The following is a 20,093-nucleotide window of genomic DNA, read 5'->3' as shown; positions in this document are numbered from 1 at the left end:
AGTAGAGAATTCATGAAGAGTCTTGTTAGCCATGGCTTCAAATTCTGGTATTAAGCTTCACCTTATCTGGTTATCTTCCGACTCTAAAGCTGAAACTTTCTTGAGTTTAGCTCTAGTTCTCTTGATTAATGCTTCTGGATCTTCAACGTAGTTTGTCGGAAGGTCAAAACTGGTCATACATTACCCTGCATAAGATACAAAAGTAGACAAAATGAGGGTAAGCTTGTTTGAGCAGAGGTCAATGGTTTATCTCGATCACATCAATGAGTATAAGTTTATCAATATTCCTTTGCCTAGTACCTTTCGTGGCAACGGCCCTAGAAATGCTTGTTGGTATTTATTAACTTGTCACTTGTTTTAGTAGCCACCTAATGTTTGTCTACATCTCTTAACATTACTTACCTAGGTTGTCATACCTAGTGATGATGCCAGATATGCTTATTGATACTACTTAGCATTACTACTAGAATAATACTAAGTAGTTCTTTATTATTTTATGTGACTACAAAGAATATATATATATATATATATATATATATATATATATATGAATGAAAGGGATCTATAAGCGCACAGATAATATACCATTGTAGCACTTCACCCAGGAGTATTCTAGGTAGTGTTATTTATATTTTTACCACAGGGAAGGTCTAGCGAGGACATGTATTGATAACTTATGCTATTGATGGAGAAGTAAACCATAACCAATATTCTACTCACAATAGTGGTAAGTCAAGAGGTAAATGTATATATGAATGGTGCATAATAACTAATCATTGATCACTCAGAGTACTCCTTTCTATGGCATTAGCATGGTTAAGTAGAATATTAGAGGAATAATTTCTAAGTAATTCTTAATTACAAGTCAAAGCATACATTGATTAGTGCAATTATACTTAGTAATCATGGCTAAGATCAACTTCATATCTACACATAAGGGATATTAGTAAGGAAGATTAAGAACAGAGCTTGTCTTCCTTCGGAACTAGATCCTACTTGTAGAACAATATTCAAGGAGTGGACTACAAAGGACTCAATGGGAGTGTCACATCCATGATCCACCACATGGCCTAGAATATAGGGTGTATCCATAGGCAAACAATGTATAAGAACCACGCTTACACAATGTCAACCACTCACCCCATGTACTTTAGAGCGAGCGCTATATGAATTTATGCTTGAACATGATGATAATCTAGCTATACTAAGCATATAATCAAAGTAGACGATGAACATGATAACTAGGAACATAATCGATATGAATAATAGTGTCATAACAATTGTAGCAAACATATAAAAGTAATGAGAGATGCAAAAGAGAGGGGGTACCAAGACTATACCAAACCACGCTCTTGACACGATCAGGAATCCAAGCGAAACCTGCTTGCCTCCCTCTAGACCTAGCCTAACTAGCTATGCCCTAGAATATGATGGAGCTCTAAGGACTGATTTGGGTTTCTATCTTCTCAAATGACTTATTTAGGGTTTGATGCCTAGGGGTGGTAGGGGTTGATATATAAGCCATAGCATCAATCCGGAGCCCTCGGATTAAACCGACTTGAATAAACAACGTAGATGCAATCCTTAAGGCGGTGGAGAACTGACGTAGCGAGGCGGAGGCTGACAGGTGGGGCCCTAGACTAGCCGGCCTGAGGGTGGGACCAGCCAGCCCCACCTAATGGCCTCTTGCCCTCTACTTTGGTGTGGTGTCCTCTAGTGTCCTCTAGAACCTTCTAGAGTTGTTTATCCCACGGATAATCTCGATTAAGTTTGACATCTAGGTCCACCTTGACGGTTTTCTAGATAAACCCTGCAGAAAATACAGATTCACCAAAACTCATGGAATTTGTTAGTTTAAACCCCTAAACCTTTGTTGGTGATTATTTTCATGCCGTTATACAAGTTATATTGATGGTTTGTAATGTTTGTTAACTACCATCAACATCTAGCATCAATCCGAACAAGATTACATACTTGCATTAGTAAACCAATAGTTCATGACATGGGTAAAAATGGTATTTCAAGGAGAGTGGACACACATCTGGGACAACCTCAAGGATAAAAGGAAAACAAAGAATAAAAGAATGTTTCTAAGTGGAGCCAGCATGGTCATATATAGCCATGCAAAGAATAGTTAATGATCATACTAGTTACATGATTAGAGCTAGAACTAAGTTTAAGATAGGTCGGGAGGCCACTGAGTACTAGTCTGCCAGCAACCTCATGTGACAATTTAGACTCCTACACCCTACCCAAATGTGGGGGATTACAAGGGATGGATAGGGCTATCACCACCTACCGCCTACCCCTCAACCGAAGAGTAGGAAATGTATTCACCTACTCCCATATACCTGGGCACCGTGCCCAATTACACAGAAACTACCTCACATCCCCTGGGACTCTGACCCTATGGATCGACAAGCGTAGGACATGGGCACACCCAAAGGCACGATGAACCGCCACCTCAACCTAGCTCTACTTCTACTCATATAAGTCATATGAATGTTTAAGCATAAGTCGAACATGTTAAGATCATAACATACAAACTATATGCTAGTTCATATGTCAAGATTATAACATGAAAACTATAGTCTAGTTCATATGCACTACTATATTTATGATATGAGAGCATGACTTTGGAAGAAATTCTCTTTGTATTCATAAGAAGCTTTCTCTTGTTTCTTCCAAGGAGCCAAGCTCTCCTTGATAGCTCTTGCTAGCTCCAACTGCAACTAAAAACTAAAAGAGTACAAGTAGAGAAGTGGAGCTGTAGTGGCTCAAATGTTGTGTGTGTTGAAGGGGAGCTCCACCCCTCTTCTTATAGTGACATGGAGGTCGGTTTGGCATAGGTAAATTAGGAAACCGACGTGGACTGCCTCTGCATGCCGCCATGCAACCGCTAGAGCAAACTGGGCCCGAGCAGAGCTGGGAGCAGTGCGGGTGCACCCTAGTTGCACCTGGGTGGCTCTGCTCGCCACCGCCTTGCTCTAGTGGGCTTCTGGTTAGGCCTAGGTTGCTTCCTTGTCGGTGCCCGGTGCAAGTTTAGCATGTGGGTGAGCCTTTGCTTGGCTCCTTTGTGCTTTTCTACTTTACACTTTCCTGGGTTGCGCTTTTTTTGTCATTTTCCCATGTATTTGGTGTATATGTCCTATAAAATACTAAGCATCCAATACATGTGGAAATATGTTAATAGTAAATGCATATGCATTGAAAGTCTGTTTATTTCTCTCATTTTGGACATTAATTGGAGGTCGGATTTGATCGTTAATGACCGCCAACAAACTTCATAGGTTTCACATGGGTAGGATGAAGCTAATGGATATGCTCATCAGCTTTGCAAGCTACGAGATGAGCAGTTGGCCTAGGAAAAGGGCAAGACTGCGCTCAAGGTTTTTCCCAAACTACGGTTCAAATAGAAAATGAGTTCACGAGATTGCAGCTCTTGTAAAATAAATAATCTGAGCTATAGAACCTAGTAGTAGTTGTCACGGAACCATCCAATTTATAAGAGCACAAGTACAATAGCAATCATTGAAGCAATCAAACCATCATACTTGAGCCCACATAAACCCTATAGTCCGATGAAATCTCGAAGGATCTCAAGCAACCAACATACAAACCAAGATCGTAGAGATTCAACATAACCAGTCACATGTTACATCATAGTTCACAAATAGCTCTCATACATCAGAGTTCGAATAATTATTACAAACCAAGTTTGAAAGTAGCAGAAGCAAAGTAGTTTAACATCAACATCACACGTAGTTTAATACAAAGCCAGTTTCATAGTCATCTCCAACCAAAAGCATAAGGGTGAGACGATAAACAGAATGACCATTGCCCATGGTCCTAGTCCTCATCCACTACAGGAGCAAGGCAGTTCTTGCAGTAGCCAAGATACATAATGTTATTTGCAACAATGGGAATAAAACCCTGAGTACGAGAAGGTACTCAGCTAGACTTACCCGTCCAACTAATATACTAAGACACCAAGGAGTATGCAAGGCTTTATAAGTAGAGCTGGTAGACATTATTTGTAGAAAAAGCATAAGTTATCCAACATATCTTTAATTGTGAATCACCAGTTATTAATCCTAACTCATACTAGATTAGCAACTATCCTATGCCAAACATGTTGGTACCATTAAGTCATCACAATAATAACCATATCTAGTTGAGTTCTTGCATAATCTCATAACCAACATTTCCATCATTTACTACGGTGGAGTGTACTAAAGTCAAGTTCTCACAATCCAGGAGAGACGATGATTCGAATCGATTCCTACCCAGCTGGGGAATTATTTTTAACACACACCCATACTTCCCCCGTCGGGGTCGCATCAGGTCACCTTTGGGACAACTCAAGTACAATCGCGGGTAGGACCAGCGGAACACCCTCAAAGATACAACCAATCTGTCAAGGTGGCTTGGGACTCTAACCTGCCCTTGGGCTTATGCCATTCGCTCTTCGCACATCCTTACTGCCTCTAGGGTGCACACTTTAACTGCTCGTGTCCCCGACCTAAGTTGAGCTACTCGGCTTCGTGGTCGAAATGACATATCTGGCCAACTATGTGAGAGGCATGCGTTCAACATGACAAGATGACCTCCAACGTCTGGTCCTTAAACAATGCAGACGGAATCACTATGATACCACAACATAAGACTCCACCCAGTCTCCATTTATTCAATAGTACTAGGTTATGTTCCACGATAGCACAATATAGCCAACCGTGATCAAGTTATCACCTATAGCTCGCAGGTGACAGTAAATCACCCGACTTCTACCGGTCTAAGCATAGCTAAGAATGATAAGGGTTCCTGGACTTAAATAGGATTCATGGTAGATATTTTTGGTCAAGGAAAGGTAATATGCAACAAGTGTTTCCAAACAAGTCCTGTCACATAATGCATCAATACGAATAACTTTAGGTGACATTAATAAAGTAGGGAGGCTTATAATGCTCCGGGGCTTGCCTTTCATGAACGTTGCTGGCTGATGATCCGGGAACTCCGAGAGGTGATCAACTTCAGGCTTGCCTTCTCCGGGAACCTCCGGGTGCTACACTTCCTAATTCTCCTCCTGTGGATCCACGTCGAGCTCCACCAACATGATCTCATCGGTGGCACCTATTGCATGCATATGCATAAGTAAGTCTCATGAATGCATAAGAAGGATCATAGATGATGTGATAGGAGAATGTACATGCTGCAACAATGAGGTTAAGTAGCACAATGATAACAATTGCTAACTCCATGCTAACTGAGTAGATGCATATCTCTTCTCTATCTACTTACAATTTCACACAAAGCAATGTCTAAGCTACACATGGCAGTTACAAGTTTACATCATAACTAAAGTTATAATTATCCAAATGCTATGATCTTGGACTTTCTATAAAGCTTATAAAATTTCCTACAACTCTTATTTAATCACCAAAAGCTAATTCACAATCTATCCTAACCAAAATAGGCAATCTATTCAGGGCTGTCCAGAAATTCCAGAGAACAAGCATTTCGAGAGAATAACTTTAAACAGCTATAACTCCTAAACCCTTTGGCCTATTGCCCTGAAATGTTAACACAAGATAGATGAAGAAGTTACCTACAACTTTGTAATTAACCATTTCTACAGCAAACATCATTTTGACTAGGTAACATACCCCACAACAGAATCTGTCCAAAATTACTTCTAAATCGAATTATAGAGCAATAATATTTTTACTACATGTAAGCATTCGAAATTTGACATCACCAAGTATACCAACAGTTCAAGAACATCAAATACTACTCAATAAAACAGAATGGCCAAGCCCAAACTATTTATTTAAATGTGTTTATTAATTTAATTAGATAATTAGGGAAAATAACAAACATATACCAAATGTGCACAATAAATTCTCAGAAATTTGCAGTGGCTTCCAAGTGCTCTCAATAGACTACTATAAAAGTTTGATACCATTTTAACATGTATAACATCCTCTAAAAAAATGACAAGCTAGCATGGCCTATTTTAGTGAAAATAGTAAACCCTATAGAAAAGCGTCAAACAACAGATTATATATTTTCCTAGCTTCATATTAGTGCTATACTACTGTACAAAAATTTGCATATCAATATGTTACATATTTTTATCCCTACAATTTTTCTCAGAAAATACCATTTACTACTGCATAAATAGAAAGACCCTACTCCCAACAAGTTTATAGCAAGTTTATTATTTTTTCTAGCTAGAGCATGCAAACACAAGTCCAACAAAATTGGAATCACAATTTTATAAGTTTTCTAGCTCAAGATATCTAATTTACAAGTTTACTAACATTCAAAAAGCATTTATCTAATTACATTTTAATCACCATGAAAAATACCAGAAAATGTACATTTCATATTTTTATACAACACTACACTTTATAAGGAACACAACAAAATTTGGTTCCCAAGAATTGGACATCCAAAACTCCACTTATGATTTTTCAAATTTGGCATGCAAATCTGAAATAAATGAACTAGCTTATAGAACTAAGCCGCTGACAGCTGGGGTCCATAGGTCAGTCGGGCCCGCGCGTCAGTGATAGCAAAACAGAGGAGCGGCGCTTTTCCGACCAGAGTTCACCGACGGCGAGCTCTCCAGCGATGGCACCGGCACCACAGTAATCCCCATGACATCCCGCACAGCATTGAGCTAGCTAGTAGGTTCTATTGCCGGAGCTAACGACGATGGCGACGCTCATGGCGGTGCGGCAGAGTGGGTCGACGGTGAGGCACCGAAGCTGGCCGAGATTGCTCAATCGAGGGTTCAGCCAAGCTTCTACAGTCTTTGGTGATGGTAGCGCACATCCTATTATGGCAAATGGCAGTCGGATGTGGACCGGCCACGGCGACATGGCACGGCGGCAAAACACCGGCGCGGCTGTGCGCGGCATGGAGGCCTTACCGAGCGCTTCTAGCTAGCGAGGCGGTTGCGGTGAGACGGTGGGAGCACAATGGGACTACAACGGTGGTGGAGGAGTGACGTGGTGCGAGCTGGGGGCCAACAATGGCGACGGTGGCGAGCTCTCGCTGCTGCGGCTGCTGCACGAAGGCGAAGGAAGAGGCAGGGAGGGGAAATGAGAGCGTCGGGGTCACGGGCGAGCGTTGGGGCGTGAAATGGCGCGTTGAGGCCTGACGTGGCCTGACTGGCCCGGCCGGCGGCGATGAGCGGCCTCCATGCGGCGGCCAAACCCTGAGCCGGTCGGCCACTGATGGCCAGGCCGATTCGGCCATCAGAGTCCGCGATCTAGCCTGATAGCGCATGTTGACAACGTTCATACTCCTAATCCATGTCACATTAGCGAAAACTTCCTAAACCAAAGTTGTAGCCCTATATACCATCTACAATTTCTCTTAAAAGATCTAGGTCTAATTCTCAACAAATAAGAAGTAAAATGATCCCAAAGTCGGGAAAATCAAACTAAAAACCAAATATGACTTAGAAAATTTCTACGTGTTGAAAAATAATGAAATGTTGATTTTTGTGAGCTCAAAATGACCAAGCTATGCACTAAATTAGCTCATGACCCAAAAATAAAAGTTGTTGTTCTACTCAAATACTACAATTTTTCTTAAGTGTGCTTTGCCATGCAAAGACTCTATGATATAGTTCAAATTAGGTCAAACATACCACTTTAAAATGATGTCATACACCATAACTAGGACTTAGAAACCAAACTAGCCCTAGTCATGAATACCAAAGTTGTTCCATATGCTATTCCAAACATGTTTAAGGTATTCCCAAGGTTCCACACACATTTCATACATTGGTTACATGTAAACCCTAACATAAGTAAGGCAATTAAGTAATAACACATGCAATATAAGCCAACAAAGATAGAATGCATTATATGCTTATGCTCATGAATGCTCAATGATGCTTGTGATCATGCAATGTCAAGATTAAATGCATTCTTAACACCTAGGGTGTTACAGCCCTTCCCCCCTAAAAGAAATCTCTTCCTAAGATTGCACAACCTACCATTCCTCAGTAGAAACTCGGATAAGCCTCACGAAGATAGTCCTCACGTTCCCACGTAGCATCTTGCTCACTATGATTATTCCAAATCACCTTGTAGAACTTGATGACTTTGCTACGAGTCACTCTTTCCATTACTTCAAGCACTCAAATTGGTCTTTCTTCATAGGTCAAATCCAACTGAATCTTGATACTAGTGGGTTCAATAGCTTCTTCGGGCACACAAAGACATTTCTTGAGTTGGGAGACATGAAAACACTAAATATAGCTTTCATTTCTAGAGGTAACTAGAGTTTGTAGGCTACTAGTACTTTTTGTGCAAGGATCTGGTATGGTCCAATATACCTAGGAGCAAGTTTCGCTTAACTCCAAAGCTTTGTACTCTCCTCATTAGGGATACCTTCAGATACACATAATCTCCAACTAGGAACACAATAGGACTTCTCCTCTTATCTGCATAACTCTTTTGTCCTAATTGAGCGGCTTCTATATGTTGTCGAATGATTTGAACTCGCTCTTCGGCTTCTTTGACAAAGTCAATCCTGTAATATCTTCTCTCACTAGGCTCAATCCAATTTAGAGGGCTCCTACACTTGCGACCATATAAAAGCTTCAAACAAAGCCATCTTGATACTCTCTTAATAACTATTATTGTAGGAGAATTCAACCAAAGGTAACCAATCCTCCCATGAACCCTTGGAAGAAATCACACATGCTCTCAACATATCTTCCAAGATCTGATTTACACTCTCAGTTTGACCTATGTTCTGGGGGTGATAAGCAGAGCTGAGAATCAATGTGGTACCTAAGTACTTGTGCAGATGTTCCCAAAAATGATTAACAAACTAGGACGCTCGATACAATACTCTTAGGTACTCCATGCAATCTGACAATTTACTCAATGTATAGCTTTGCATATTGATGAGGTCTATACTTGACATTGATAGGAATAAAATGTGCAGACTTGGTGAGACGGTCAACAATTACCCATATAGAATAATGACCCTTTTGGGTGTTTGAAAGGGCGACAATGAAATCCATACTAATGTCATCCCATTTCCATCTTGGAATGGATAGTGGTTGAAGTAACCCTACTGGTTTCATATGAATGGCCTTAACTCGGTAATAGTTATCACATCTTGCAACATATGCCGCAATTTCTTTCTTCATTTTTTTCCACCAAAACCTAGTCTTCAAATCTTGGTACATCTTGGTGCTACCCGGGTGAATGGATAGCTTAGAAGAATGAGCTTCCTCTAGGATTTGGTTTCTCAACTCCCTATCCTTCGGCACTACAAGCTAATCTTTACACCACAGAACACCATTCCCATCCAACCAAAAATGCTCACTTTCGTCTTCTTTCATCTTTCTCTTGATATGGAATATACCAACATCAGTCTTTTGTAGCTCAATGATCTTTGACTCAAGAGAACAACTAACTATGATATTGTGTAGGACTGTCAGATGCAATAAGTTGAAACCATCTTCCAACAAAGAATTACCATGATACTTTTGACTTAAGGCATCGACAACTACATTGGCCTTTCCCGGATGATAATGCACTTCTAGGTTGTAATCCTTGATCAATTCTAACCATCTGCGCTGCCTCATGTTCAACTCAGGTTGAGTGAAGATGTACTTAAGACTCTTGTGATATGTGTAGATATGGCAAACATTACCAAGCAGGTAATGTCTCCAAATTTTTAGAGCATTCACAACTGCTGCAAGTTCTAAATCATGCGTTGGATAGTTGACTTCGTGCTTTCTCAACTGGCGCGAGGCATAAGCAATGACTCAGCCTTCCTGCATTAAAACACACCCTAAACCGGTACCTGAGGCATCACAAAATACATCAAATGGTTTCTCAATGTCAGGCTGTGCCAACACAGGAGCAGTAGTTAGCAAAGTCCGCAAAGTGTGAAAAGCTTCTTTACACTCCAGTGTCCACACAAACTTCTCATCCTTCTGAAGTAACCTCATCATAGGCTTGGATATCTTGGAGAAATCTAGGATAAACCGATGATAATATCCATCTAGACCAAGAAAACTTCGAACTTCATGAACTGAGGTTGGGGCTTTGCAATCCATCACTTCTTGCTCTTTGGATGGGTCAACAGAAATTCCATCCTCCGATAATACGTGACCTAGGAAAGGTACCTTCTTCAACCAAAACTCACATTTACTAAACTTTGCATACAACTTATGATCTCTTAGTCTCGACAATACCACTCTCAAGTGCTCTTCATGTTCTTCTGCCGTCTCAAAACAAATCAAGATATCATCGATGAACACAACCACGAACTTGTCGAGTTTAGGCATGAACACTGAGTTCATCAAATACATGAAATTGGTAGGAGCATTGGTCAATCCAAAGGACATGACTAAATACTCATAAAGGCCATACCTAGTGGAAAAAGTCATTTTAGGTATGTCTTCTAGCCTAATCTTAATTTGGTGACAACCTAACCTCAAATCAATCTTAGAGAACACTTTTGCTTTTGACAATTGATCAAACAAGATATCAATGCGAGGCAAAGGATACTTGTTCTTGATAGTAACAACATTGAGTGGGAGATAATCCACACACATCCGCAAAGACTTGTCCTTCTTCTTCACAAATATTGTGGGACAACCCCATGGTGATGAACTGGGGTGAATGAGACCCTTCTCTAAGAGTTCATGCAATTGAATCTTCAATTTTGCTAACTCATTAGGATGCATTCTATATGGTCTTCAGGAAATAGGGGCGGTACCAAGGTGACAATTCTATCTTGAACTCTATCTCTCTGTTTGGTGGTAACCCTAGCAAATCATCAGGAAAGACATCTAGAAATTCACATACTACCGGAATATCAGCAAGGGCCACAGGCTAGATAGCATTGGCCACAATATGGAGATCAAACTCCCTAGGAAGGGGTACTAGAAAATCCTCATTATTCTTGGGATCTCTCAACATAACAGTTCTAGTCAAGGTATCAATAAGAACACCATGGTTCTTCATCCAATTCATACCCAAGATTACATCAATACCAAATCCTGGTAATATCACTAAGTTTGTTGTATACTCCTGTTCACTTATTTGGATGCATACTATCGTAGAATCGACCAATTTATAAGAGCACAAGTACAATGGCAATCCACAAGCGGTCGCACTGTCATACTTGAGCCCATATAAACCCGGTAGTCTATTGAGTACCAGGACGGGTCTCGATAAATGATCCACATACAACCAAGATCGTACATGATTCAACATACATGTCACATATTACAGAAAGTTCACAGATACAGTTCCATCATCAGAGTACGAAATAAAGTTATTACAAACCAAGTTTGATAGATAGTAGCGGAAGCAAATTAAAGTTTGAAAGTAGCATTTGCCAACATAGTTCAAATACAGTGCCAACACATGATCACCATCCACAAAAGCATATAGAAGGATTATTAAAGATGCTTGCCCAAGGATCAATCCTCATCCACGGCAGGATAGAAGCAATTCTTGCAATATCCGTTATAGATGGTACCATCTGCAACAATGGGAATAAAACCCTAAGTACGAGAAGGTACTCAGCTAGATTTACCCATCATAAACCAGAAATAAATTGACTCCAAGGATTATGCAAGGCTTTATAAGTGGAGGTAGCTTGACAACATTTTGCATAAAAAGCGATTAACTCAGTTATACAATTATACTTCGGTCATCAAGTTAATTATAGCTATTCATCTCTAGATTAGCAACTATCCTGTGCCAAACATGTGGTATATCATTTAAGAGCATACAATAGTAACCATAGCCGGTGTAGTAATTCCATGTTTATCCAAACCAAAACATTCCATAGTGCAATTACTATGAGGTTGGAGCTAGCCAAGTTTCTCACTATCCGGGAGAGATGACAATTTGAAACAATTTCAACCAGCTAGGAATTTATTCCTAACACAAACCCAGGTAGACCAGATCAATGGTCACCTTAGGTCACCTTCGGTACAACTCAAGTCCACATTTTGTGAGTTCGCCCAGCGCCGCACAATTAGGGACAACCAGCTGCCAGGATGTTTAGGCCCCGCCTACCCTTGGGCTCACGTCTGGCTCCCCGCACATCCTTACTACCATCCAGAGTGCGCACTCTTATAGAGCGGGGCCTGGCTTGAGTTGAGTTACTTGGCTTTGCGGTTCGGAACGAGTTACCCAGCTAGCTAAGTGATGGGCATGCATTCAATCTTGTCAAAAGGTCCAACAACTGATACGGTCCTTAATTGGCACAGACGAAATCACATGAGTTAACCTACACATAGACTCCACCCGACCTCCCTTTACATTAGCCCATGGTTCTTTTCCACAATAGCAAATATAGCCAATCATGCTCCGGTATCCACCTATATCTCGCAGGTGACAGGAAATCACCCGACTTCTACCGGTCTAAGCATGGCTAAGCATATATTCGATCCTAGACCCACACAGGGTTAAAGGTGTATATATCTGGATAAGATAGTTCCATGCATCAAGTGTTTGTAGTCAACTCTTATAACCTAATGCATCAATTATAAAGGACTCAAGTAGTATTTTGTAAAATACTAGGAGACTTAGAATGCTCTGGGGCTTGCCTTTGAGAAAAGAGGTGGGGCGGTGATATGGGCACTTAGGGAGCTCTTCTAGAGTCTGGTCCTCTTCTTCTAGAGCTGCAGCTTAAGGAGTCTACTGCTGATTCCCTTCCTCTTCTTCATTGAATTCCAGCAACGTTATCTGCTCGGTCGATCCTATATGCATGATCATGGAATAAGATATCGCGAATGCATGTATGACGACACGTATAATATGATAAAAAGTGATGAATGCATCCTTGTAAGTATTTCAACAGCATGGTATTCAAGAAATAACAAGTGCATTCGATTCTACTTGAGTAGGTGCATATCTTTTCTCTATTACTTAAGCAAACACTTCTGTAATTCATTTACCGAACTACCAAACAGCAGCTAATAATTTTAACCATAACCGGAGTTATATACATCAAAATTGTATGGTTGTGGACATTCTAGAAAGCTTATGAAATTGTCTACAACTTTGTTTTAATACTCTCAAGGTGATTCAACAGCTATCTCAGTCAAACAAATCAGTCAAGCAAATCTGTCCAGAGAACAAACAATTAGGGCAGCAAACTTCTAACAGCCAAAACTCTTAAACCCTAAGTCCTATGACTGTGAAAATTTAACATAAGGTACATTAGTAAGTTATCTACAACTTTGTTATTAACAAGTTTTACAGCAAAGATCATTATCAATATGAAATCATCCACTCAACCGAAACTATACATGCGACCATTTGTTTGAATTATAAAGCAATAATTAATTAGTTGCATACAACCAATTGCTTCTAAGCCTTACTACTAATATCAACAATTCCGATGTATCACAAGCACTATAGAAAACATCATGGCCAATCACAAATTATTTATTTAAATGCTTTTATTAATTTAATTAGATAATTAGGGGAAATAACAAACATATACCAAATGTGCACAATAAATTCTCTAAAATTACAGTGGCTTCCTAGTGCTCACAATAGACTACTGTGAAAATTTCATTACATTTGGACATGTATAACATCCCCTACAAAAATTATAAGCTAGCAAGGGTTATTTTAGCAAAAATAGTTCACCCTATAGAAAAGTGTCAAACCACAGATTAAATATTTTTCCTAGCTTCATATTAGTGCCATACTTTTATCCCTATATTTTTATCCCTATATTTTTTCCTCAGAAAATGCCATTTATTAATAGATAAATAGAAAGATCATATTTCAATCCAGTTTACTGCAAGCTTAATATTTTCCTAGCTAGAGCATGTCAACACAAGACTAACAAAAATGGAATCACAATTTTATCACATTTCTAGCTCAAGATATATAATTTACAAGATTGTAAACATTCAGAAAGCACTTACCTAGCCATATTTTATTCACCAATAAAAATATTAGAACTGTAGATATCATATTTTTATAAAATACTACACTTCATTAGGAACACAACAAAATTTGGTTCACTAAAAATTGACATCTATAACTCAACTTATGATTTTTCAAAGTTAGTACAAAAATCTATGAAAGAATTAACAGAAACACTACATAGCAGTCGCTGACAGAGGGGACCCACGGGTCAGCGGGGTCCACCGGTCAGTGACCGAAAACACGGCACGGTGGCCGGCCAGCATTATCTCACCGACAGCAAGCACTCCGGTGAAACCGACCACACACCTACGTGCTCGGCCCACCAAGCCACGTCGATTGGTACCCATGGTGACTGCTCGGACGCACCGGACCTACCTCATCACCGGCCATGGCGGCATGGCGGCGCTGCTCGGAGGTGCACTAGCCACTACAGGCCATAGCAGTGCTCGGCGAGAAGCGCACGAGCTCTGTGGTGATAACGTGACCCTATTGCGGCTACCTAGGCTAGGCGAGGTGCTCCAACGAGCTCTGCCCGCGTGCGCGGTGGCACGACGGCGAGAGCGCGGTGGCGCTGCGCATCATGTTCTGCATCGACGACGTAACAAATCTCAGTAACATCATGCTACTGGCTAGACTACATCCTGACCAAGCCCTAACGCTAGGGATCAAAAGCAATGCACATGCAAGCTCAGCAGCGGTGAGCTCGCTGTGGAGGCGACCATGGAAGCCGAGATCCCTGGTGAGGATGGGAATGGCGATTTCGCCCTCACCGTAGCTTGTCCGGTGCTGCAACCAAGTCGAGGAGGTAGAGGGCAATGCAGCGAAGCTGTGGGCAAAATGGAGGCGACAATGGCGCAGTAGAGCGGGCACTAGGTGATGGCGGAGTGGTGCGGGTGCTCGGTGGTGCTCGGCTCTTTCGCGGCACGGGCGAGAGAGAGCGATGGAGAGGGAGTGAGTGAGCGCGAGTGAGTGGGATGGACAGCGTGGGCTCTCAGGTATCGTGCACCAGCACGCTGCGTCGAGGGCCCAATGCCGGCCAACGGTGGCCATGCAGCAGCCACGCGGCGTGATGTTCCTGCCCGCGGTCGACCATGATGGTGCGCGATGCCGCGTTCGTCAGTGCCTAATTAAGTAACTGACAGAGCAAATCTAAGGCGCTAAATCTCTCGATCCACGATGAATCAGTGCATGGTGTTAAAACCAAAATTGTAGAGCTACATTCCAGCTACAAATTTGCTTAAGAAACCAAAGTCTAATTCTTAACAGTTAGGGAGTTAGATCATCACAAAGTCGGCTACGTTGACACTGTCAGTTCACAGGACTTAGCAAAATTTTGTAAGTGCTGAAAATAGTAAAATGTTGATTCTTGTTAGCCAAATTCAAGCATGTTAGGAGCTGAACTAGCCTATGACCCAAAAATAAAAGTTGTTGCTCTCATCAAATACTACAACTTTGCTTTAGTGAACACATCCATGCAAATTCTCTATGACATAGTTCAAACTAGGTCAAACATACTACTCTCAAATGATGGCTTACACTAGAACTATGAATTAGTGACCAAACTAGCCCTAGTCATGAATACCAAGGTTGTTCATAATGACATTCTAAACATGTTTAATGTATTCCTAAGGTCACACAAGCATTTCATACATTGGTTACATAAAATACTCCCTAGGTCAACATGCATATCATCACTTAGAAGCTTAATTAGATAAAGTGGTCTACATGAACATTGTTTCATTAGTCATCCTAAGTGTAGCTAAGGTGCTTTAGTGACCAACATCAACCATTTACACTTATTCACTCATGATCATAAGCATACACAAAGGAAACATGAAATAACAAAGCATGTTTCATATGCTTCAATGATATGTTACATATGTAAAAGCTTGTATATGAATGCTTGATGAGTATGCTCATGCAATGCAAGTCAAATTATGCAAGCTTAACACCTAGGGTGTTACACGTACATCTCTAACTATCTAATTGGTAGAAATGTTACTCCCAGTAGCACTTATACAATACCCACCCTTGTCAACTATAACTATTTTCTAATCATACTTGGATGCAAAAGTTGGACTCATGAATGAATGCGAAGCTCTAGAATCAAATAAAACAACTATAGGATGATGATTCACAAGAAACATACCAGCCGTGACAACCTCACCAGAGGGAATCTCTTCCATGGTGGTATAGTGCACATGTCCCTAACATCCATTTGAGTTGCCTGGCTTCTAGCTGTTGTTCTTCTTGGGATAACAACAATTTCTTGCCCAATGGCCAGTCTTGTTCTAGTTCTAGCATGGCATACTACTAGGTGAACGTTGGAGCTGCCCTATCCAGTGCTATCCTTTGGTAGGGCAATAGAGTAGGCCTTGCGATATACTTTATGGTTCTGACTGGGCTATGCCTTCTTCTAAGATGGCCTATACTTTGGAGCGGAGAGGGTGAAACTAGGGTCTCTCGGTGGTAGGAGCTTTTGACTAAGATACAAATGCATCAAAAGCTCTCTTGCTGATTCTTGGATGTTGTATAGATGTTGTTATGATTCTCTTGGGTTAATGCATCACTAATAAACGCATTGAAAGTAGCACTTTTGTTGTTAGCTAGTGTCTTCATCAGCCTTGGGCTAAGTCCCCGCTTGAAACTAGCAATCTTCTTTGCATCAGTATCCACAAACTCTATTGCATACCTTGATAGGTTGTTAAAGGCATGCAGATACTCAGTTAAACTCTTAGTATGTTGCATTAGCCTCATAAATTCTATATGCTTCATACTCATCAGACCTGAGGGAATATAATGTCTCCTAAATGCAGCCTTGAATTGATTCTAGGTGATTTGAGCATCTTTAGGCAAAGTGGATCGATGATGACTCCACCATATGCCCGTAGGTCCATGCAGCTGGTGCGATGCATATTCGGTCTTTAGGTGCTTGGTGAGCCTCAAAAGACAGAACTGTTGTTCAATTGTATTCCACCACTCATCTGACTGCAACTGGTTCTTCTGCTTCCTTAAAAACAGAAGGCTTGGTGTTGAGCAAGTCCTTGAAAGTGTTGAACTGGTTAGGTTTAGGTCCTTGATGCTGTTCTCTTCCACGTCCTTGCCCAACATTCTGTGCGAGACCGCACAACACTTCTCCCATGGAACATTGAGTCTCCATAAGTTGAGCCATCATCTCTGCTGGTGTAGGATGCGGTGGGGGGGAAGATCCTCATTGCCAATGCCATAGCCAACACTACCACCCGCATCATCACCACCAGCTCCCCTATGAGTGCGCATCATCTACAAAATTGCTACAACAAGTGATTATTGGATGAATGTCAAGAGATTGTAGAAGAATTGTATAATTATGCCATACTGTAATTACTGGAGAGAATCATAAATTCATACAATAACATAGAGGCACAATAATTCATTTCCACAACATAACATCACCAAATGATCACTTATCGTGCTCGCAACGTGTTCCATACATGCCAAATTTTTATGTCAAACACCACTAGGAATCCATTAAATAGTGCAATTATCACAAGTAGTACATGCACTGTTCCAATAACATCACATGGGTACATCATGAAATGGAGACCTACATATGAGTTCATTACACAGAGATCGAGAATAAAGAGCTAAGACATCAAGCTTGCTACTACTACAGCTAAGCTACTCCTAGGAGTGGTCGCTGTCGATGTTGGACACACCATCACTGTGGTCATCCTCCCATGGCTCCACCTCTTCATCTTCAGGATCTTCTTCAGCATCCATCTCCATGCCATCATCCTTAGCAATCAACACATTAGGCTCTTCTTCCATCGCTGGAGCTAGAGGAATAATTGGATTGATTATGTTGTTGAGGCGATGAACATCAATCTGAAGCTCCTCGATCTGGTGGATGAGCTCCTACTCCCTACGATCAAACTTAGTGGCCTACCTAGTAGCCTGGAATACTGTCCTGGTCCTACCTGCCTCTCTTGTTTTAGCAAGACGAATAACCTCGTCCCTCTCAGCATGGACGCCCTGTAATTCTGCCTAAGCTGCATTTCTTTCTACAACAGCACGGCCAAACTGCCTCCAACAAGCTTCTAAGGCTATCGCGAAGTTATCTATCTCATGCTGAGCTACCCTGATTGCCCCTCATTGCCTATGAACACGTGCTCTCATCTTGCGCTGTGCGGCCAGTGCTCTTTGGAGCTCTAGCATGCAGTTGATGTAGCTATCTTGGCGTGAATAAAACATCCTCATGACTGCATACATAGCATTCATTGCAGCATTGCTACTTCCAGCTCTTTCATCCCTGTCTCTGACTAAAGCATTACCACCTGGCTAGGTCCAAGTAGTCTATGATGCATCGACACAGGGAAAAGATCCAACTGGCCCATTCACAAGCTCATCCCCGAATTCCTAACAAATCTCACTGAGAACCTCAAATGCTGCCACTTGGGCACCTTCCCATGGGGTCTGTCCATCCGACTCTACACTCCATCCTTGCCACTAAGGATTGTCCTCATAGGCTGCGACAGTGACTTGCACATCTTACCACCTCTGTCCATCAGTTACCACTTCACTCCAAAAGTAGCGAGGTGGTTCAACGTACCCGATAGAGTTCAGCACCCACCACAGTAAGGTGGGAGTCCCAAACAGTTTCAAAAGGGTGTCACTAGCAACAGGGGCTCCTAGGGCTAGCATCTATAACAAAAGGTTACAATTAAGTGAGACAACATGATGATAGATACGAGTTACTTAACAATAAGATCATTTAAGGGGGGAAACAATGCAGGAACATGAATGAATGGTGTATCATGATGTATGCTCATTCCATACATCCTCACAAACTTAGAAAAATAATTCCTAACGACATACACAGTGCATACATACGTTCCCTCAATATAATCATAACTAATCGAGCTACATGTTTCGTTGTTAGTGTACCTGTAGAAATTTCATTTTAGCCCAACCCAACAGTCATAAGTATAGAAATGTAAATCTAGGCTGTAGGTTGCAACTAAATACTCCCATATATATATATACCCATACATATACTTCCGTATCAAAGCTGCCCGATGACAATTTATACCCACAATTAAATACGCACCATACACACATGCAAGCATGCATATATAGCCATATCAAAACTAGCTCTCCTCGACCGCATGCTCACATCTTGCGCTCATGCCACTCATCAACTTACCTTCTTACTTTGGCATAGATGCATTTGATCCATACATTACCACTCAAGTTAATGGCATTCATACAATAGCACACCGTATGGACGATGAAAGTAAAAACCCCCATGTTAGTACTTAAATAGCCAGCTAAAAGTCCTTAACTAGGCATAAAGGAGATGACCACTGGCACACTTAAGATTTTTATAACACAAAACCTTTGTTTTTAAATACACATATGACAAGTTTAATATTGAATCCTTGCTCTGATGCCAGCTGTCATGGAACCATCCAATTTATAAGAGCACAAGTACAATAGCAATCACCGAAGCGATCAAACCATCATATTTGAGCCCATATAAACCCAGTAGTCCAATGAAATCTTGAAGGATCTCAAACAACCAACATACAAACCAAGATCATAGAGATTCATCATAACCAGTCACATGTTACATCATAGTTCACAAATAGCTCTCATACATCAGAGTTCGAATAATTATTACAAACCAAGTTTGAAAGTAGCGGAAGCAAAGTAGTTTAACATCAACATCACACGTAGTTTAATACAAAGCCAGTTTCATAGTCATCTCCAACCAAAAGTACAAGGGTGAGATGATAAACAGAATGACCATTGCCCATGGTCCTAGTCCTCATCCACTGCAGGAGCAAGGCAGTTCTTGTAGTAGCCATGATACATAACGTTATCTACAACAATGGGAATAAAACCTTGAGTACAAGAAGGTACTTAGCTAAACTTACCCGTCCAACTAATATACTAAGACACCAAGGTCTATGCAAGGCTTTATAAGTAGAGCTAGTAGACATTATTTGCAGAAAAAGCATAAGTTATCCAACATATCTTTAATTGTAAATCACCATTTATTAATCCTATCTCATACTAGATTAGGAACTATCTTATGCCAAACATGTTGGTACCATTAAGTCATCACAAAAAGAACCATATCCAGTTGAGTTCTTGCATAATCTC

This window comes from Miscanthus floridulus, chromosome 13 (genome assembly GCF_019320115.1).
Source record: "Miscanthus floridulus cultivar M001 chromosome 13, ASM1932011v1, whole genome shotgun sequence".
Taxonomy (NCBI): domain Eukaryota; kingdom Viridiplantae; phylum Streptophyta; class Magnoliopsida; order Poales; family Poaceae; genus Miscanthus; species Miscanthus floridulus.
Note: the sequence above shows the minus strand (reverse complement) of the source record.